The following is a 6,738-nucleotide window of genomic DNA, read 5'->3' on the forward strand; positions in this document are numbered from 1 at the left end:
GGCTGGGAGGGGAGGGGAGGGGAGGGCTGCGCTTCACACCGACCCGTCTGTCTGCAAACGATTAAAATCTCTCACAGAGAGAGAGAGAGAGAGGGAGAGAGAGAGAGAGAGAGAGTGACTGCGTCAGCACAAACTCACACACTCACACACACACTCACAGGGAAAGTAGTGCACAGCTTCACAACTCTTTAACGTTTAAACAAGTTGTCAAAGCAGGAAAATAAAATCAGATTTCCAGATGCAAAGTAAAACGCTGTACTTTTTTTTCCCAAAGTGTTGGAACATATATATATATGTGTGTGTGTGTGTTTGTGTGTAAAACATACAGCTTCGCGACTTCAAAGACAGACACAAAGGAACACAGAGAGAAATGAGAGGGGTTTCGTTTGCGAAGTGATTTTTTCTTATTGAAACCACTTAAAAATTGTGTGTTGGGGATCGCGGTTATAATTGGGTTTAAAGGGTTTTAGTGAAGAGTTTGCCATCCAGTGCTGTGTGAAAGGGAATGTTAATGGGTTGGAGAGAGGACATGAGAAGACAGGAGATGATGCAATTTCATCCTCTGGATTTGTTTTTTTAAAAAAAATCAGTTACTTCAGGTTCAGAGAATGGTTTTCCAGTACTTAAGATCCTTAAAAAAAAACTAATTTATTCCCACTCATTGGAATTGGGGGGCGCTGTGTGTGTGGGGGGGGAAAAGAAACCAGAAAAAACGTTTTTTTTAATATATAAAAGCGTTAAGATTTCTCTTTGTGTCTTTGAAACTTTTCCTTTATCCCGTTCTCTTTTTTAAGAAAAAAACCAGTGACATCTGGAATATGTTTGACACGTTGAGAGCTGAGCCCTTCACTGAAGGCAGTCGCGCAACCTCACAGCACAGAAGGAGGCCATTCGGCCCACTGTGCCTGTGCCGCCTCTTCGAAAGAGTCACCAACCAGTCCCACTTCCCCGCTCTTACCCCCATGGTCCTGCGAAAAAAAAAATTTTACTTCCAAATTTACTTTCTTCCAAATTTTCGGGATGATCTCAAGAGGGTGTGGAGCCCATCCCTATACGATCCCGAAACTTGGCAAAATAAGGCTTCTTTTTTTTTTAAGAAACACAGAAAACTTGGGGGAAAAAAAATCTCCTTAAGCCAACAGCGCTTCCCAAACACAAGCTCAGGCCAACAGTTAGTCAAGGAAGCCCCCTCGCTCCCAATACTTTGGCCTTGGCTCCATAGAGGAGATGGAGGGAGGGAGTGAGTGAGTGAGTGAGTGAGTGAGTGAGTGAGTGAGTGAGTGAGTGAGTGAGTGAGTGAGTGAGTGAGTGAGTGAGTGAGTGAGTGGCAAGATTTTTTGCCCACAAAATACACAGGGAATTCTTCACGTGAGCCCAACAACAAACTTTGTCAGGATCTTCAACCTTACTGGCCACAGATCTGAAATCACACGCAAGCACTCACAGGCTGCAGATGTATACATAAAAATAATAATATAAATAATAATCCTTGCATTTGATACAGCACTTTGCACGTCTTCTAGACATCCCAAAGCACTTTATAGAATGTACTGTAAAGTGAAAGTGTCTATTTGTGGGTGAAACGCGGCAGCCAATTGTGCACAGCAGCGTCCCCACAAACAGTCGTGGACTGAAATGACCAATTTATTATTGTTTTCTTTCTTGAGGGAATTATCATCGGGCGTGTGGAGTACGGAAAGTTGCCCAAGGTTTTGCCCTGCCGGGAATCGAACCCAGGCCTCTCACTCGCGAAGCAAGTGCTGTAACCACCGAGCTACGGGACTCCATATGCCTTGTGATTAATGGAATGCAGACTTCCTTCAGTTTAGGTGGAAATAATTCTTTTGGTGAGAAAATGCTCAACGTAATGACTTTCGTGGTGTTCACGGGATTAAGAGCCACACTCAGTCACTGCACATAGCCTCAGGCACTTAACCCCATCACCCTAATCTCGTAATAACCTTGGTTAGCAACCATCAAATCAAACTACCCCACATATACATTGCTGACCCAACTTAACGTGAAGAAATCTTACTGAAATCAAGACGTTTGCTCCTGTGGTTGATCAGTGTGCTGATGGCAATCCCGATGCAGGTGTCTGTTGAACGAAACTAAGCAAACTAACAGAACATTAACATCCAAATTTCTATCTTTCACTTGGTCTTGGTCAAAATAAAGCGGATATTCTGGGGCGAAAGCATCAATGACGAAACAAAATAAGATTTTAAAGAGGCTTTAGTGGTGGATAATCAGGGACACAGCCCCCCCCCCTTCGAATCCTCTGGTCTTATGTAGCCCAGGGACACTGAGGTCAATTGCAGTCCCATATGGTACTGCTCTATTGTCCAACATCACTTATCTACACCATCAAACCAGGGAACCTGAGCTCTAGAGCCCAGCTCTAGTCTCAATCAGTGACACAAACCATCAGGGAGTGCAGTAATCGTGTCTGTAAGAGGGTAGGTTTGTAGTTTTAGATTCCAGACCAGGAAACCTCTAAAACAAATAGATTTCCCCCATTCTCCCATGGAAGCAGATGCAATAATAGCTTTCCAAAGGGAATTAGATAGGTACTTAAAAAGGAAACATTTGCAGGGGGGAGTAGGATGAGTTGGAAGCCCAGGCACGATGGGCTGAATGGCCTCCTTCTGTGCTGTAAGACTCTATGATCCTCCTCTATCCCAGTACCTCAAAGTCTCTCTGGTTGTTGTCTCTGCTGTCTCATCAGCCCTGTTATCTAACAGACATCACACGCCGGTGTGGCAGCTCTAACCTTAATGGCAGATCCCCTGGGTTTTGGGGGCCAGAAAACCACCGCTGGATCCAGTGCAACCCGGAAAAAGACAATTAACCAACAGAAACAGGAGCGAGTTTGACGATTGAGAAGGGCAACAACCCAATTCCCGAATAAAGTTGCTTCCGACTCCATACCAATCAGGGAGCCCAGCTCAAATCCCAGCTGTAATCAATACGTGAACTCAATCACCTTTCTGTCGAGTTACAGTTTAGTCGTTTCAGAGAATCAGCCCCACTCGACTTGTGTTACCATTCTGGCTGACACTGTGCAACTACAGTGGGTGGGGGGGGGTGAGAGAGAAAAAAGGGGCTGCATCATCAGAGACCCTGTCCTTTGGATATGTTAATCTGAACTCCCGTCCTCCAGATTCATTGACCATTCTCCTCACTGCTGCTTTGGGACCCTTGCGGTGCACAAAATGAAATGTCTTCAGGAAAGTCACTGCACTTTACAGTAACTTCCACCAACACAAGACATTGCAGATTTAGGTGTGAAAGTCCTTCTAAATCACTTCCCTCAAGTCTGAAGGCATCAAAAAGAAAAGTAAACTTCAAAGCAAGGTCATTAATTTGTTATTCTCTACATACCCCTGAATGGCTTTGATTCATCCCAAAGGGGAAGTGCATTAAGAACAGGGTCTCTTTACATTGTACAGGAGTTACTCAGCTCTAACCTGTTTGTGGTAGACATCATCCTTTCGTGTTTCTATCCTCACTGTCTGAGAGGCTTCCATGGTTTCTAACCCATTGCTTGAATAAATATCCTACTCCCTCAACCAGCCAACTTGAACCAACGTCAAGACACTGAAACAACAAAGGACATTTGTGCAGTGTCTTTCACGCCGGGAGGACGTCAGATTCAGAGAAAAGCAGAGAAGACTAAATACAACAGCGAAGAATGAAGTTTGGAGACATTTATTTTGGTGAAGCTCAGAGTGAACAACACAAACAGGCTTGTAGCTTTATAAAACCCACCGCTGGGGCAATCAACAGGAACGTTTGCAGTAATCTTGCAGAGTTTCCTCATCAACCACCGGCATTCTCCTGTTGCCAGCTTCGTGGCCAGGACTGTGAGTTACACGGGTTGCAAACTCTTATGGAAGTGGATGCACCAACCTCCCGTGGCTTCGGTGGCAGCACAAGTTTGGAAATTTCTAAGGCTGGGAAGGAATTGGCGAGATGCCCAGCTCTGGCCACGTCATGGGCATCTAGTTATTAATGAGCATCATTATTCTGCAAACAAATGATACGCAGCATCTAACCCCTGTGTTTGCCCAACTCGTCGGTAACCTTGTACCATTAGAACAAGGGAATCCTTTACTAGACTCTAGACCGAGAGCAACACAAGTTGACCAGTTTTCAATGCCAAACCCATGGCCCAGATCCCCAGCAGTTACAATTGAGAAGTTGGTCACTCACATCTGCACTGCTTTACAGTGATCGGAGCCAGACTGGTCACGAGTTGACTTCCAGCTCATCCAACTTTTTCTTCCACCATTTCTAACTTGCTCGCTTTGCAGTAATTCTGTTCCTCTTGATCAGTGATGGTCCAATGGCCCAAGCCCCGGGCACTACTTTCCTAATGAATTTAGACTCTTAACAGAACTCTCTGTGCACCGCTTCCAGTTCAGAATCATCGCACCAATGGGCTCAGGAGGGCAGAACCTCGCTGGCTGTTCTCACCCCACTTTACACGTTGTGTTTGTTGACACTAACCCGCGTGAAGGGCGCTATAAAACGCAAGTTGTTGTGATTGGAATCTCTGAATGGGGTCGATGCCTCAGCACAAATGCAGCAGTCACACTATTAATAAATCTCCAGTTGCTATTTTCTGTTGACAACTTTTAGGAACTGGCTTTTGAATTGAATTCTGCACAATAAACACAGCCTTATTACTTACTTTGAAACTCTCTGACCACTTCTTGTGTAAAAACAAATTGAAGTTAGCGAGGCCGAGTTGGCTCGCACGTCCGTGGAGAGTTCGGCTATGACCGTGGTTTCCATTTGGACTCTCAATTTTCTGGATATGGTCAGAACTAATTTGCAGGTTGTAGAGACAGCCTCATGTCTGTTTAGAGGGGGGACTCACTGGGTGCAAACAGCTGCCGTGTTTGACTATTAACATTTTACCTGTGAGGCCCCGAGACATTTCTATACAATAAGCACGATTGGAAATGCAAGTTCTTTTTCTTCCTTCCTTTGTCTCAAGTCAAACTTGGCTTGGGTTTCGGACGGCAGAAGAGATGTTCAGAGATGCTGCAGATTTGTTATGAGGTACAATTTATTAGCAGTTGAATAAAAGAAACATTCTCTACACCGCAGGAGCTATAACCAGACGTCTAACGGTTTGAAATCCCTAGCACGGTCAAAGCAGTACAACTCATTGAAATATAGTATACACAGCAACCCTTTTCAACAGACCTGTTATTAGCCAACTATGTATTCACAGTCACAAATACTCCAGGGCCTTCCGCTGTACCTTTCCTTTTGATTCAAAAGAAATAGGCGTAGCAGTTTCGTCTCATTAATGCCCCTTTCTTTTGTTTTGTACATTAAAGTAAAGCTGTAGTCTCAGAATAGGCTAAACGCAGTTCAAACCAGAATGGCCATCATAGTACTACAGCATACACAGTTAAATAGAGGTGTGTTTTTTGTAAAAAATAAAAAAAAATTCCAAATGGAACAGTTCTAAAGAGAGGAACCACCACAAGGGAGTGGTTCCTAACTGGTCTGAGATTAACCAAACCATGAGTTATTCACAGTGTTTAACTAGCTGCAATGACAAGAAACTGAAGGTAAAAGTCTGTGGCTGAAAGTTCCTGCACACATGGAAACTGAATAATTATTAGCTTGGAGTAATTACGCTGATAAGAGTTTTAACTAGTGGTATATGAGTATTGGGAAAGGTGGGGGTGGCGGGGGGAAGAGAGAGGGGGCTGGAAAGGCCCAGCTTCGCTTGAGGAAGCAACTAAAATCCTCACAAAAATAACTTCCCCAAATCTCTCGGTTTTCTCAAAACTTAAGTGACAGAATGTTTGTCTTTTGCAATCACGATCGAACCTTAACATCGGCAATAAACAGACCGCCAGAAAGATCAGGAGTCGTGTGAAAAAGCATCACCAAACCCCAAAACGTTTTGCTGCCAACTCTGCAGGACGCCCGTGCTATTTGGTGATCAAATACTTGGGCCAAATTGATATCAACTACTCAACAGCTTTGCCCACACACACACACACACACACACACTCCCTCCAACTAAATATCCGCGAGCTCCAAGCTTTCCCCTCTCTAATAGCAGTAACAAAAAAGTACAATAGTCCCGACCTTTTTCTAACATCTATTTACAAATCAGCGTCATGCACATCACAGCTTCAATCTGACCGGCCAAATGGTCTCTCCCAATCTTCGGACGAGGGGAAGTATTGAGGAGGAAATAAGCAGTCACTGAAAAGTGGATTGTTGTGGATTTGTTTACGCGGGGGGGGGGGGGGGAGGAAAGAGGGTAAAGGAGGATTGGTAGAGAGAGACGCACCCCAACTTAGAGGTCAGGGAAGAGGGTGGGAAGCATTTATTTTTAAAAAAAAATCGGAGAATAAATTACCCCCCGGTTTGGACAATGGATATTCACTCGGACTCGCGGCAGTTAGAGCAGAATTAGCGGCGTCTTAGAATGTCAATCGAGTAACAATACTGCACAGCAGAAGGGCTCTGTAAGCATCTGCAAGTCTTTTACTTGCACACGAGATTTGGCAGAAATTTTCTCAACATCTGAAACCCCCGCCCCCATACCACCCTCCTCTTCTTTTACTACCCCCCCCCACCACCCCACCAGCCCCCACGCACACACACATTCCTACAACTGACCCTGAACATGCACGTGTCATGTTCATTGAAATGTGGCCCCCCCCCCCCCACCAACCCACCGAAAAAAAAGAAAGCTAC

This window comes from Callorhinchus milii, unplaced genomic scaffold, assembly GCF_018977255.1.
Source record: "Callorhinchus milii isolate IMCB2004 unplaced genomic scaffold, IMCB_Cmil_1.0 Scaffold23, whole genome shotgun sequence".
In the NCBI taxonomy this organism is placed as follows: domain Eukaryota; kingdom Metazoa; phylum Chordata; class Chondrichthyes; order Chimaeriformes; family Callorhinchidae; genus Callorhinchus; species Callorhinchus milii.